Source organism: Hyla sarda, chromosome 5 (assembly GCF_029499605.1).
Source record: "Hyla sarda isolate aHylSar1 chromosome 5, aHylSar1.hap1, whole genome shotgun sequence".
Taxonomy (NCBI): Eukaryota; Metazoa; Chordata; class Amphibia; order Anura; family Hylidae; genus Hyla; species Hyla sarda.
Window position 1 is genome coordinate 31,637,007 of NC_079193.1, and position 15,487 is coordinate 31,652,493.

Genomic DNA, 15,487 nt, shown 5'->3' on the forward strand with positions numbered 1-15,487 from the left:
CAAAATTGACAGTGGCATCTAAATTGTCATTACAGCTGTCATTGGTGGAGCAGTTGTCCGGATCTGTTGCCCACATCATGATTAGAGGCAGAAGATTGTTTTTTTGCCTTTTGACACCCGTTGTTCAGCAATAATGGATCATGAATTAACGGATCAAATAACGGATCATAACGGACATTCTGTTAAAATAACGGACATCTGTTTATCCGTTACAATCAATCCGTTATTGTTCCACTAATTTGAATCCATTTTTGACTTCCTGATTGAAAGGCTTTACTGAGCATGCTCAGTAGCAATAACGGATCATAACAGAATATACAAATAACGGACACAAACAGATGCCATTATTGGACATCCTTCATCCATAGACTTCAATGTAAAAAAAAAAAAAATTATGTCCTTTAATTTTGAAGGGAGAAAAATTTGTGCATGCATTGTTATTTCTCCCGTCAAAAAAAACGGACTAGAATCATAACTGACTGCAACTGGTGATAACAGATGCTCAAAGGATCCCATTGACATTAATGAGATCCTTTGACGGACGTTATCAGGTGTTCAGAACAGGAGAGCATGACGGGGATCATTTAGAGGATGGCAACGGCAGTGTGAAAGAAGCCTAAAGCTGATCACTGTGGGACCCCCAGCTATTTTTTGGGTACCCTTCAAACTAAAAGGGATTGACAAAAGAAAATATCCCTTTAAGGACACTTTATGCCTCAGCTTTTATATCCATGGCGCACAAATATCTTGCTGATGATTTTTTTTCTGTGTTGAGGAAAATATATGACTGCTGCCAGAACACTGTCTTATGGTGCTTTGTCACTTACAACTAATGGTAAAATCCGGCGCGGAGACTTATTTTTAATCTTTCAGGTCATCGCTCGTAGTCCAGACAGAATATTTTTACTACAATTATTTAGTGTAACTGAAGTGGACGTTTCTTACTTACGTACAATTTGGCTTTAACATTAATTCTTGGGTATCTTTACTAACTTTTACGTTACGTTGGTATAACTTTTACATTAGGTGATTAGGTTGTGCGCACAGCCTTATCACCTTAAATAAAAGTTACACCAACATAAAGCCAATGTTAGTAAAGACTTCGAGGAGATTTATTAAAACCTGTGCAGAGGAGAAGTTGACCAATTGCCCACGGCAACCAATCAGATCGCTTCTTTCATTTTTCAGAGGCCTTTTAAAAAATGAAAGAAGTAATCTATGGGCAACTTTTTCTCTGCCTGGATGCTGAGCTCACGTGTGGAAAGGAACAACTCTCTTCTCAATTAACTGAAGAGACAAAAAGAGAGAGAGGAGCACGATCCTAGTGTATTACCATACTATATACGAGCAAGGGTTGCAGATAAGTTATGCTCACCGGAGTTGGTTATGCTCAGAGCATATCACTGAGCATATCGCTGAGCGGGTCAGCAGCCGTGGAGCACCCGGTCCTCCAAAAGGGTCGGCAAGCAGAAACGGATTTTGGTAGTTACAAAAAAAGTTCTCCAGACGTGGCGCTTCTCCCATAAAAAGTTTTTCTTTGTTTCAACATCAAAGGTATAAAAGGGTGGTGATAGCACTTTCAACGCGTTTCTAGCTCGTACTGAGCTCTTCATCAAGATGTGCACCTTTGATGTTGAAATAAAGAAAACATTTTTATGGGAGAAGCGCCACGTCTGGAGAACTTTTTCTTTAACTACCAAAATCGCTTCTCAAGTCAGCCCCGCTCTTCTGCAAGTGTTCCCCCATACATCGAAAAGTCAAGCCCTGGCGGTCAAGGTAAATAGACCTTGTCAGAACCCTAGCCAGCTTGGGAAATCTACCATCTAATCTAAAGTCAGTATTAATTAAGTGGGTGAAAAGCACCATAAGTCCCAGCAAGGCAACAGTGCTCCCAAAGGGTCACACTGCATCCCTTCTACTCTGCTCCAGACTGGGTGTAATAACATCTGCACCCTGCTCAGTAAAAGGCAGTAATCCGAAACCCGACATCGGTGTGTTTCTTTACTCCCCACGTCTAGCCCAGGAGAAGCTGTCTCCAACCTCGGACCATGTATAGGCTAACGGTGCCCTGGCGTCACAAAGTGGTTAGTAATTCCTTGCACCCCCGTGTCATCACACAATGTTACCTTATCTGTTATCTTTTATGAATTATACATGGCCACATAGTATACAACTGTGTAAAATATGGGTGATAGTTATGCCAACAATGGTGCCTCACAGGGCACTATCCAACAGTAGGTCGGGCCCTGTGGTTAACCATAGCCCTGGATCATCCAGTCATGTCTCTCTTGTCGTCTTTTCATTGTCCTTTTCCATTCTGGTGCCTATACTTCACTCCCAAGGTCTATGTAATGATCATGTAAGTGATGACAGCTTCAACTACTGTATATCACCATCATGTCAGCTCTCATGTATTGCTGCCATCCCCCTAATGTTATTGTGCATCTAGGTCATAATACCATGGGGGATCATCTGTAGTTTCCCATTAAATATCACACCTTTATTGTCATGGTTGACATTTCTTATAAAATAAAGAAAATAATGCTTCTAACATTATATTCTGACTAGTATGAGACAGGCGACCATTATATGAATGTATGGGGGTGTACAGGCATGTCATTGTCACCGGGCACAGGTCTGCACAGGTACCTGCTGTAAACTATTACATTGCTGAAGACAAATATACAGCATTTACTGCTGCCAGGGGACGGGCCGCGGAGCCGGTGATTGGTCTGTGGCGAGGATTTGTTTGAAGGTTATGTGGAGATTTTGTCATTAGAAGTCAGCAGCGTTGACAGGTACTATCCTCACCGGAGATACCTGAGCTGCAGTGGATGAACTAAGTCAAGATACATTAAATAAGACACAGAACTTATTTTCTCTTTTATATATTGTGGCAGACATAACTGCGCTGTGGTGGTGCAGTATCCTTTGTTTTTTCTTTTGTTACACTATTACTATAGCGCTGTTTAGAGGGTCTTTCAGAGAAAGGGGGGCTTGCACTTGAAGCTCCAAATCCCCCCCCCCCCCATTCCATTTTGGTACAGAAGAAGCTTGTTTATTCATCTCTTGCCATCCCAAGGGCCAAGGGCACTATGACCTCTCAATCCTGTCTCCCTTGCTTGTTAACTGTGGACAAAGGGAACTGTTCTCACTGCGAAGTCAGAAAAAGGACAGAACTACCCTCAGCTGCACCCTCCTTCTGTCAGGGACTCTTACACTTCTTACAGGTTTAAATAATGTTAGAGAAATCTTTGGTGACCTCTACTATTTTTAACCCCTTTATTGCCACCTGATGTATGTAGACTATATTGTTACATTAATGGTTCTCACACCGAGCGCTCCGGTTCCCTGCTCCCTCCCGGAGCGCTTGCGGCGCTTGTCTGCTCGCAGCACCCCGGTCACACCCGCTGACCCGGAGCGCTGCTCTATTATCACCGGTGGGGAAGCGAGCCGCGTGGCAGGACGCGCCCGCCCGTGGGTCGCATTCCCAGTCCTCTCACCTGCCCCGTTCCCCTGCTGTCATGTCCCGGTGCGCGCGGCCCCGCTCTCTAGGGCACGCGCGCGCCGGCTCTCTGAAATTTAAAGGGCCAGTGCACCACTAATTGGTGCCTGGTCCAATCAGTGTTAATCACTCCCAAACATATAAAAACCCACTTCCCCTTCCTGTCCTTGCCGGTTCTTGTTGCCTTGTGCCAGTGAAAGCGTTCCCATGTGTCCATTGCCTGTGTATCCAGACCCTTGCCGTTGCCCTTGACTACGAACCGTTGCTGCCTGCCCTGACCTTCTGCTACGTCTGACCTTGCCTTTTGCCTAGCCCTTGTGTACCGCGCCTGACTCAGCAGTCAGTGAGGTTGAGTCGCTATTGGGTGGAACGACTTGGGGGTTACCTGCCGCAGCAAGTCCATTCCGCCTTGCGGCGGGCTCTGGTGAAAACCAGTAACCCCTTAGATTCCGTTCCCCTGGTACGGCCCACGCCAATACCTCACTGACATAGAGGATCCACTACCTGTGTCATCCCTGCATACCACTCCGGATCCTGACAATGGTGTTGTGCCCACATGGTCAGAGGTTAATTGTGATTGACCTCTGCTCAGGATGGAGTTACCCCCTCCCTCTTCTGATGCTTTTTACAGGTTGAGATCATGTTAGAGAGCTCTTTGGTAACCTTTACTATTTTTACACCTTTAGTGCCATCTGATATATGTGGACTATATTGGTACATTTACATTAGTGTTGTTCGCGAATATTCGCAATTCGAATATTATTCGCGAATATCGCATATTCGCGAATTCGCGAATTTCGCGAATATAGCGCTATATATTCGTAATGACGAATATTTTTTTATTTTTTTTTTTATTTTTTTATTTTTCTTCACAGTACAGATCACAGTGATCATCCCTCTCTGCTTCCAGCTTGTGTGGTGTAAAGAAGGCTGTAATACTACTGTGTGAGACTGGCGTGCGAAAATTCGCATATGCGAAAATTAGCATATGCTAATTTTTGCATATACGAATTTCCGCATATGCTAATTTTCGCATATGCGAATTTCCACATATGCTAATTTTCGCATATACGAATTTCCTCATATGCTAATTTTCGCATATGCGAATTTCCACATATGCTAATTTTCGCATGCGCGTATTTTCACATACGCGAAAATAAAACGAGGCTATAACGAATATGCGAATATTCGCGAATATATGACGAATATTCATCCATATATTCGCGAATATTCGCGAATTCGAATATGGCCTATGCCGCTCAACACTAATTTACATCTGCTCTGGATAGGGCTGCCCCCTCCCTCTCCCGAGGACTCTTACACTTGATTACCATGTTAGAGAACTCTTTGGAAACTTTTAATAGATTTAACCCCTTTGCCATCTGATGTAAGTGCTTTATATTGGTACATTTATGGTGTTGTGACCACATGGTCAGAGGATAGTTGTGATTGGTGCATCCTCTGCTCTGCTTAACCCCTTAAGGACTGAGCCCTTTTTGCAATTCTGACCACTGTCACTTTATGCATTAATAACTCTGGGATGCTTTTACCAATTATTTTGATTCCAAGATAGTTTTTTCGTGACATATTCTACTTTAACATAGTGGTATATTTTTGTCGTTACTTGCATCCTTTCTTGGTGAAAAATCAACCAAATTTCTTGAAAATTTAGCATTTTTCTAACTTTGAAACTCTTTACTTTTAAGGAAAATGGATATTCCAAATAAATGTTATATTGATTCACAAATACAATATGTCTTCTTTATGTTGATGTTATAAAGTTGACATGTTTTTACTTTTTGAAGACATTAGAGGGCTTCAAAGTATAGCAGCAATTGTAAAAATTTGCACGAAAATTTCTAAATCTGAATTTTTCAGGGACCAGTTAAGTTTGAAGTGGATTTGAGGGGCCATTCTTTGAGAAATACCCCATAAATGACCCCATTATAGAAACTACACCCTTCAAAGTATTCAAAATGACATTCAGAAAGTTTGTTAACCCTTTAGGTGTTTCACAGGAATAGCAGCAAAGTGGAGGAGAAAAATCAAAATCTGCATTTTTTACACTTACATGTTCTTGTAGCCCCATTTTTTTCATTTTCAAAAGTGGTATTAGGTGAAAAAGCCCCCCGAAATTTGTAGCCCAATTTCTCTCAAGAATGGAAATACCATATGTTGACATAAAGTGCTCTGCGGGCTCACAACATGGCTCAAGAGGGAAAAAGAAACTGTGGGATTTTTTAAAACATTTTTGTTGTCATGGTTTTTGGGGGCCATTTTGCATTTAGGAAGCCTCCATGGTGCCAGAACAGCAAAAAAAATAAAATAAAAAAAAACACATACTATTTTGGAAACTACACCACTCAAGGAACGTAACAAGGGGTATAATGATACTGTTACTCCAAATTTTCATTTTCATATGGTGTAAAAGGAGAAAATGGACCCCAAAATTTGAAGCCCAATTTCTCCCGATTAAGAAAATGCCCCATATGTGGATGTTAAGTGCTCTGCTGGCGCACTACAGGTCTCAGAACCGAAGGAGCGCCATTATTCTTTTGAAGAGAGAATTTTGCTGAAATTGAAGTCGGGGGTCATGTGCATTTTCAAACCTCCCATGGAGCCAGAACAGCAGAAACCCCCCACATGTGACACCATTTTTGAAACTAGACCCCTCCAGGAATGTAACAAGGGTTACAGTGAGTACTTATACCTCACAGGTTTTCTGAACAGTCGTAAAAGTGAAAAATGCAATTTTAATATGATGTGCCAATTCCCAGAATGATGACCCAGAGCATAGCCACAAGTAAAAATTATGCCCGCCCCAAACCCTATGCTCTGAATCATCATTCTGGGAATGTGATGTGTGTGGCCGTCCCTATTCTGTTACCTCAAATGCGCACCCAGCTCAGGTGGGGAAAGAGCGCTGCGTATTTGAGGCAACTGCAAACCAGCAATGCTGTTGACTCTGTGTCCCATGACCCATTTTTTTTGCTCAGTACTCTGTATTTTTTGCTCAGTTTCTGTCAGGACCCCCTCAGAACTCTGATTTTGGACTTCTGTCAGGCCAGCAGGAGTCCAAAGTCTGTGCAAGAGATGTGTGTGTGGGAGGTGGGGGTGGGGGGTGGGGGATGCAATGTGCTCTGGACAAGTAGGGAGACACCTAGTGGCAGCTTTTTAAAACACAAATAAAACATAGAAAACTAAATTTTTTTTTAAAACAAAGTACATTAGAAAGATTTGTATTTACCATAAGGAGTGCAATAGCAACATTTGTTTTAATAGGGTTCTCCACCATAAGGTGATTTTAGTACATACCTTCCAGACAGTAATGGACATGCTTAGGAAGGATTGGCGCTTGTCTTGGGGCTAAATGGCTATGTTGTGAGATTACCATAACACTGTGGCTATCTTTTTGTGAACTGGTATTTCCTGTTTCAGTTTCCTTCTTTGCCTACAAATCCCATAATTCCACTTTACTCCCTCCCACACATCAGCCACCCCACCCATTGAAACATAAATGAGCTGCATCTATTCAAAAGACCCTTGTTTTTCAATCAGGGTGCCTACAGCTGTTTCAAAAATACAATTAGTTGCAGATTGATCTCTCTCCCACCAAGCAAACCCTCTACCCATTTCATTATGAACTACACTAACTTTACAGCCCCTGTAGCATAGTCAAATAAAATCCTGGAATACCCCTTTAATGACAGTGCCCATTTAAGGAACATGTTGCTAATATGTAAAAGACTTACAGTATATAGATTAGTTTGTATAACATTTTTAAAGGGGTACTCCAGTGTAAAACAACTTTTTTTTTTATTTAATAAACTGGTGCCAAAAAGTTAAACAGATTTGTAAATTATTTCTTCCTTTCAGTACTTATCAGCTGCTGTATGCTCCACAGAAGTTATTTTCTTTTTGAATTTCTTTTCAGTCTGACCACAGTGCTCTCTGCTGACACCTCTGTCCATTTCAGGAACTGTCCAGAGCAGGAGAGGTCTGCTATGGGGATTTGTTCCTGCTCTGGACAGTTCCTGACATGGACAGAAGTGTCAGCAGAGAGCACTGTGGTAAGACAGAAAAGACATTCAAAATGAAAGTAAATAAATTAATAAATAAAATTACTGATACTTATTCCAGGAGACCATGAGTTTTCTGGCAATGGTTAAAGAGAATCTGTCAGCTGTATTTGCTGCTAGGAGCTGGATAAATAGATGTCAGGGTATAAAAACAAGCTATACCTTTCTTGGAGCTGATGGCGGGTGCCAATATAAAATGCCCTTTATTTCTCAGCCAAGTGTCAAGGGGGTGGAGCCAGTCTGATCAAGTGCCACAGGCTGGCACTTCTCCTCACCTCACAGTCTTTCCTTGAATGATGTAAAGTCAAGGAGGGTTAGAAGTTAAAAGAAAATCAGATGTGCCAGGCTGGGGCATTTAAGTAGCTCAGCTCCGCCTCCTTGACATTTAACATAGATTTTAAAAAAAGGTGATTTTAAAAGGTCTCAAGCTGTGGCCCTCTAGATGTTGCAAATCTTCAACTCCCAGCATGCCCGGACAGCCAACAGCTGTCCAGGCATGCTGGGAGTTGAAGTTTTGAAACATCTGAAGGGCCACAGCTTGAGACCACTGCCCTAACAGGTTGTTGTCTGCCACTCATGAAGCCTATGTTTGTATGGGTCATAACTATTGTTTTCTTTCATTTTTTATTATTATTATTATTATTATTATTATTGTGTTGATAGTGTTTTTGCGATATCATATCAGCCCTTATAAACTATACAGTATTGTTTAGGCCTTTCCGTTTTGCAATGTGAATTTCCCATAAATTTCACAAAAACGTTTTCAAGCCACAAATACCCGGAGACTGGAAGTTAAGCAGCCGTGTAGCAGAGGTCGCGGCTTAATAGGAATGTTGTTTGAAGAGACTTTTGTCTTTGTATTCTACCAGGAAGGTCGGTAAAAAACTGATGACTTCTTTATGAGCGCCTTGTAACTCCATAGAACAAGATTGCTCTAAAGACGTAACATTTGTAGTTTCTTAAAGATCCTGTTAGAACCTAAAGGAAACCGTAACCTTGGTGTCTGTTCTGGGAAACCCATCTTATAACCTTTTACATTGCCCCACTTAATACTCTACAGGGGTCTTACATCTCCCAATAACTTTGTCTCTGTTAATGAAGAAAAATTACAAGGGGGCACTTACTTTTAAACCTGTGGCACTTTTGTATTTTGACATTTGCATTTAAGATGATTTTTGATTTATCTATTTACATTGATGATTTTTGTGAAAATTTATAATATGTAACATATGGAATGTATTACGATTTTTCTCTAGTTTTTAGATTATTTCACTGTCATTTACTTTATACTGTTTTTTATTTTTATTTTTTCCCTTTTTCCCCCAGTTTATTGTAGCTGAGTTCATCGTCCCCGAACAAGGTCAGAATATTGAAGACATTTTTAAGAACACAGAATTCTGAACATTCATTCTCATCATGTTCCCCATCCCCCAACATTTGTATTGTGCGTATCTGAACTACTTGGGGACTTCTATAAGAAGTCATAGCCTGCTCCATCTTGCTTTGCATTCTGGGTAAGTTCAGACATAGAAAATGGGAAGAGGTCAGTGGATGTTATTCCCTTTAGCCACGTTGGTAGTGTCAGGAGGTTGTCTGGGGTTGGAAAAAGTTTTTGTTTTGTTTCTTTTTCTTTTTAGATAGATCACCACTTTTGTCCTTTGCTTTTTGGTGTTGTAGTTTAAATGGGGTTATGCTGCAATAGACACAGATACAAAACATGGACAATGGGTGACCCCTTTTTTGATCTTAGACAAAGCTTTCAAAGTCATTTTTTTATAGGAGCCACCATCACAGATTCTAGCTAAAATCATGGCCTGAGTTACACTGCATGCAGCCTAATTTTATCTAATAAAGTGCCGGACACCATGCTGAATATATAATGGACTTCATTATAGTCAATCGGGTTCATCTGTTCTGCATCACTATGCTATTTTTCTTATATAATGGACATCCTGAATGAAGATGTGACAGAGGCCTAAAGCAGCTTGACCCCTGACTGGATGGTCATTCTGCAAAACTTTTTGGATAGAGGATAAGATGTTTTAGGGTCGGAGGACCCCTTTAACTGCAAATCAAAAAGTTTTAGTCTTGATACATTTGTAAAGGAAGATTTGGACCTCTTTATTTTTTTTAGGACCGAGGTGCTGAAGAGAGGTCAGGTATCCATCTATGAAATTGTTCATTTATTAGAAAAATACATCTAGATTAAAGATTTAATTTTTTACATATGCTCTCAAATCCTGTAGAATGGATGTTGCTCTGGAGTCAGTAATTGAAGGTTCCCCGCAGCTCCGAAGCAGCCTCACCACAGGACTCTGCCATGTTCACCGAGCTCTTAGCTACTTCTGGGTCACTGCATCCTCATATACGAGAAGCGGGCATCAGCTGGTTGATAACAACAGTTATAAATGTCTAGGCAATATACCATCCGCATAGGATTTATCCAGGAATAAGTAAACAGAGCTAATTTCTTTAAAAACAGCATCACCCCTGTCCTCAGGTTGTATGTGATATTGCAGCTCTGTGCCATTGACGTGATCGGAGGCAAGTTGTAATACCGCACAAAACCTGAGGACAGGGGTGGTGCTGTATTTTGAAGAAAGGAGCTCTGTTTATGTAATCCTGGATAACCCCTTTAATGTGCCCTCTATGTAGCGGGACAATTTAAAAAGGTATTCCGGGGGAAGTGAACTTATCCCCTATCCACGGTACAGGGAAAAAGTGTCTGATTGCTGGGGTCATTACAAATCTGTTACTAAGAGGTTTCCACAATATTGACAACTTAATGTTTAATTTTAAATATTTCATTTTTAAACATATTTTTATTTATTTTCCACAATGTAGAAAACAATTCTATTAAATCACACAAAGAAGCAGTGATATGAGGTTCAGTAACAGTTACATTTCTTCTGAGCTACATTGGGGGAAAACGCATCTTCAAGAGATCTCGATGAGTCTCAGGAGCCCACTGTTGTAGTCAGAAGATCCGATCAATCCATGGGGCATGTTTGGTAGAATGTATTTTAGAGACTCTTCAGAGACTCTACCAGCCCACAGTATTTGACTCTAAGGCTAGGTTCACACTACAGAATTTCAGCCTGTAATTCCACTTTGAAATTGCAGAGAGAAATTCTTCTTACTAAAATGTGCATGCGAGTCACACTTCGGAATTTTGAAAGTGGAATTTGTGAACGGAAAATCCACTTTAAAATATCCGCCCGAAGAATGGCATTGCTCATTCTTCAGGCGGATATCAACGCGTAACACATTGCAGTCTATTGGGAACTGCAATGTCCGCGCGATACTAGTGCTGGCCGCACTCAGAATTTTACATCTGAAGATTCCGCAGTCTGAACCTAGCCGAAGGGTCTATTCACACGGCAGAATTTCTGCTTGCGGAATTCTGCTTCAAATTAAAGCCCATAGACTTCTATGGCATTCCGCTCTCCCATTCACACTTTTGAATTTCTGCTTGTGGAATTCCGCCTCAAATTAAAGCCCATAGACTTCTATGGGATTCTCCCATTCACACTTCTGAATTTCCCCTTGTGGAATTCTGCCTCAAATTAAAGCCCATAGACTTCTATGGGATTCTCCCATTCACCTTTCTGAATTTCCGCTTGTGGAATTCCACCTCAAATTAAAGCCCATAGACTGCGATGGGATTCCGCATTCCCATTCACACTTTTTAATTTTGCCTTGTGGAATTCTGCCTCAAATTGAAGCCTATAGACTTCTATGGGATTCCGCACTCCCATTCACACTTCTGAATTTCCCCTTGCGGAATTCCTCCTCAAATTAAAGCCCATAGACTTCTATGGGATTCTCCCATGCACACTTCTGAATTTCCGTTTGCAGAATTTAGCCTCATATTAAAGCCCATAGACTTCTATGGGATTCCACACTCCCATTCACACTTCTGAATTTCCCCTTGTGGAATTCTACCTCAAATTAAAGCCTAAAGACTTCTATGTGATTTCAAACTCACATTCACACTTCTGAATTTCCGCTTGCGCAATTCCGCCTCAAATTAAAGCCCATAGACTTCTATGGGATTCTCCCATTGGCACTTCTGAATTTCCCCTTCCAGAATTCTTCCTCAAATTAAAGCCCATAGACTTCTATGGGATTCTCCCATTCACACTTCTGAATTTCCGCTAGCGGAATTCTGCTTCAATTTAAAGCCCATAGACTTCTATGGGATTCTCTCATTCACACTTCTGAATTTCCCCTTGCGGAATTCCGCCTCAAATTAAAGCCCATAGACTTCTATGGGATTCTGCACTCTCTTTCACACTTCTGAATTTCTGCTTGTGGAATTTTGCCTCAAATTAAAGCCCATAGACTTCTATGGGATTCGGCACTCCCATTCACACTTTAGAATTTCCCCTTGCTGAATTCTGCTAGCGGAATTCCGCAAGCGGAAATTCAGAAGTCTGAATGGGAGTGCGGAATCTCATAGAAGTCTATGGGCTTTAATTTGAGGCAGAATTTCACAAGCAGAAATTCTGCCGTGTGAATAGACCCTTAGGCTAGGTTCACACTGTGGAATTTCTGGGCAGAATTTCTGCCGGAAATCAAGCCGGCGGCACTAGGACCGAGCGGACTGCATTGCCGTCCCCATAGACGGCAATGCATTTCTGGGTGGATATTTTGGGAAATCTTCTCAGATCTGCATTGACATCTATGGGGATGGCAATGCAGTCCGCGTGGTCCTAGTGCCGCCGGTTTGATCTCTGGCAGAAATTCTGCCCAGATATTCCACAGTGTGAACCCAGCCTTAGGCTAGGTTCAGACTACGGAATCTCCGGGCAGAAAATTTCCGCCCGGAGATTCCGAGTTCCGCCTGCACAGACTGAATTAGTCGGCGCTAGGACCGCACGGACACTGCAGTCTCCTATAGAATACATAGAATATATATATATATATATATACCTATATATATATATATATATATATATATATATATATATATATATATATATAGAATATAGAAGGAGCCACCCCTTTCTTCAGGCGGAAATTTTCTAGCAGATTTTTCATCCGGATTTTCCGCTTCACAAATTCCGAAGTGTGAATTTGTGAACGGAAAACCATTCACTACACTATGCATTATAGTAAGCGGAATTTCTAAGCGAAAATTCCGGCTGAAATTCCGTAGTCTGAACCTAGCCTTAAGCATCAGAACGAGCAATATCTAGAAACATCCACTGTTCTCAAGAAATCAAACAATAAAATATTGTATGAATGTCTATGGAAAAGAGTCCGTCAGTGCACACATTGGAGGAAATGTTTTCATTTTTGAAAGGCAACAATAGGGGATACGTTGTCTTGCACTACAGTACTCCTTAGCAATATAAACGCTCAGAAATATTAATACAAATAATTCATCTGTTTTCGATGTCTGTATTGAACAGATCCAACTACAGAGACAGAGATTACATATGAGGAAAACATATTGAGAATAATATTTAAAGCAGAATTAGGAATTTCAGTCAGACCAGAGAGCGAGCAGGTGGTGTTGTACATAGAGTTTCATCAACAATCTTCATGAATATTCATAGACACCAATATGTTAGTAGTTTTATGCAGCTATTCACCTACTTCTCCTTATGTCCGTGGTGTAGCTGGCAGCAACAGAAGATAAACTAATAAAAAGTATATATGTATACATAGGCAGCAAGATGTGTAGAAGTTCTAATAACATTGCATGTGTGACCCACATGAGATGTATACAGAAATTTTCATGTTCATATTACTGGCACTGTTGGAGTTAAATATTTGTCTCCCTGCATGCAAAATGTGTTTCTAGTGCCACCTATATGTGTATCTTGTGTATTTTTTTTTAATGGTGTACTAGCATCATATTTATCACATGCTATGCGACCATTTAATGAATTTGGCGCACGTACACCAAACAGATTAAAGGGGTACTCCGGTGAAAATTATTATTTTTTAAATCAACTGGTGCCAGAAAGTTAAGCAGATTTGTAAATGACTTATATTTAAAAATCTTAATCCTTCCAGTACTAATCAGTTGCTGTATGCTCCACAGGAAGTTCTTTTCTTTTTAAATGTATTTTCTGTCTGACCACAGCGCTCTCTGCTGACACCTATGTTGGTCTCAGGAACTGTCAAAAGCAGGATAGGTTTGCTATGGGGATTTGCTCGTGCTTTGGATAGTTGCTGAGACAGACAGAGGTGTCAGCAGAGAGCACTGTAGTCAGACAGAAAAGAAATTTGAAAAGAAAAGAACTTCCTGTGGAGCATATAGCAGCTGATAAGTACTGGAAGGATTAAGATTTTTTTTAATAGAAGTAATTTACAAATCTGTATAGCTTTCTGGCACCAATTGATTTTAAAAAAAATGTAGCTATCATTTTCCTCCACCACCCTTGATAAAATCCCCCAAAGACTCACTGACTCACAGGTTACAGCTGCCCTACAAGTCTATTGAGAGGTGAGGGAGGCAGAGGGAAATGAGGGGGGGAGGGGGTGCTAAAAAGAGCCAGAGGTAGACAAAGAGACTGAAAAGAGACCACAAGACCCTTTGGTGAGTATTAGATCCTACCCCAGTGATGGATTCACAGCTTAGAGTGCCCAGTACTGTTCAGTAATGTCCTCCCTGCTGCTGCTGCTGCTTCTACAGTGTATAGGAGCTGTTATAAGGTTATTCTCCACCTCTTAACTCAGGGACAGCTGAAAATAGAGATGGTGCCTACCGAAGAGAAAACTGGTGAAAATGCCATGTGGATGTTACATTGTAGGCAATAAAGAATACTATTGATTGACAGCAAGCAGAGATCTTGAAGACAATGAGGAATCGATATAGAAAACATAGACAACTGTACAACTTTTTTTTATCCTATTGTGAAAGTGGGATACCCTCTTATTTCTTAACACATACCTGTCACATAACAGAAATAAAAAATGCTTCTATATGTTACTAGGTCATGCAGATTCTTTACATGTCTTTTTATGTGTCTGGTTTTTGTATTTGGCTCACACATCCCTCTGTTCTGCTGCTCACTCATTCTGACATCCACTGTTCAAGAAAGGGGAGTGTCCGAATCAAGCTCTTAGCCCACCCTCACTCACAATGCATTCGCTTTGTCCCTGAGTCTGCTGTACTGTGCTAGGTCTCTTCATCCAATCACTGCAGGCTGCTCTGTAACCCCCTCCTCGCTGTTTTCATGCTGCAGTCTGATAGTACAGGACAGGAGTGAGCACAGAGGATTGCTGGTCCTGCCAAAGATGATGGTGCATCCGGACAGGATTATGTTCTGGATGTCATGATTTCTATAAAATGGAGATACATTTTTTTTTCTTATGAAGTATATTAGAAAGGTGAATGTTTTGTCAAGATGTACAACAGATATAAAGTTTTTTTTTTTTGATCTGATAGTGCCTAGTTAAGGGACAAATGAATAATTTCAGAAAATAGGCGAAAGTCTATAGACTGAGGAACAGAATGCAAAATACCCAAAACATAATGAGAACAAATCCTATAAAGAAACTATGTGAGGGCAATTTAGCCGGCATCTTCCTTTATTCCACAACATTGAAGTCTAAATGTTTTGTGCTAAATTAAAGCGGACACGTCAATACCTGTAAGACTCCCCTGACCTTTGGACCGGGGAAGGTTTTCAATCTGCAGATGGCTCAGCCCTCGTAGCTATTGGCCCACAAGCCATAAATCACCACCCGCTCCTATTCACCATCGTGACTGATTTCCAAAATCAGGATCAATGCTGCTCGTTCCTGAAGAGGAGAAAACAAGAGAACATGAAGGAAATGTCAAGACGGACAACATTAAAAAGGTCAGCTGGAATTCACCTTGCGTCCGTACATATTCCCCCTCCATAACATTGTTTGGGGGGGGGGGGGGGGGATAAATGCATTA

General features: G+C 41.0%; 1 long non-coding RNA gene across 1 annotated transcript in view; it reads left to right on the plus strand.

The window, feature by feature from the left end:
• Nucleotides 1–14,393, plus strand: part of LOC130273026 (uncharacterized) — a 48,213-nt gene extending 33,820 nt beyond the window's left edge. The window contains exons 2-3 of the long non-coding RNA XR_008843843.1: nucleotides 8,911–9,098; nucleotides 14,278–14,393. This is a non-coding gene — a long non-coding RNA (uncharacterized LOC130273026). The remainder of the gene's footprint in view (nucleotides 1–8,910; nucleotides 9,099–14,277) is intronic.
• Nucleotides 14,394–15,487: the final 1,094 nt, after the last annotated feature.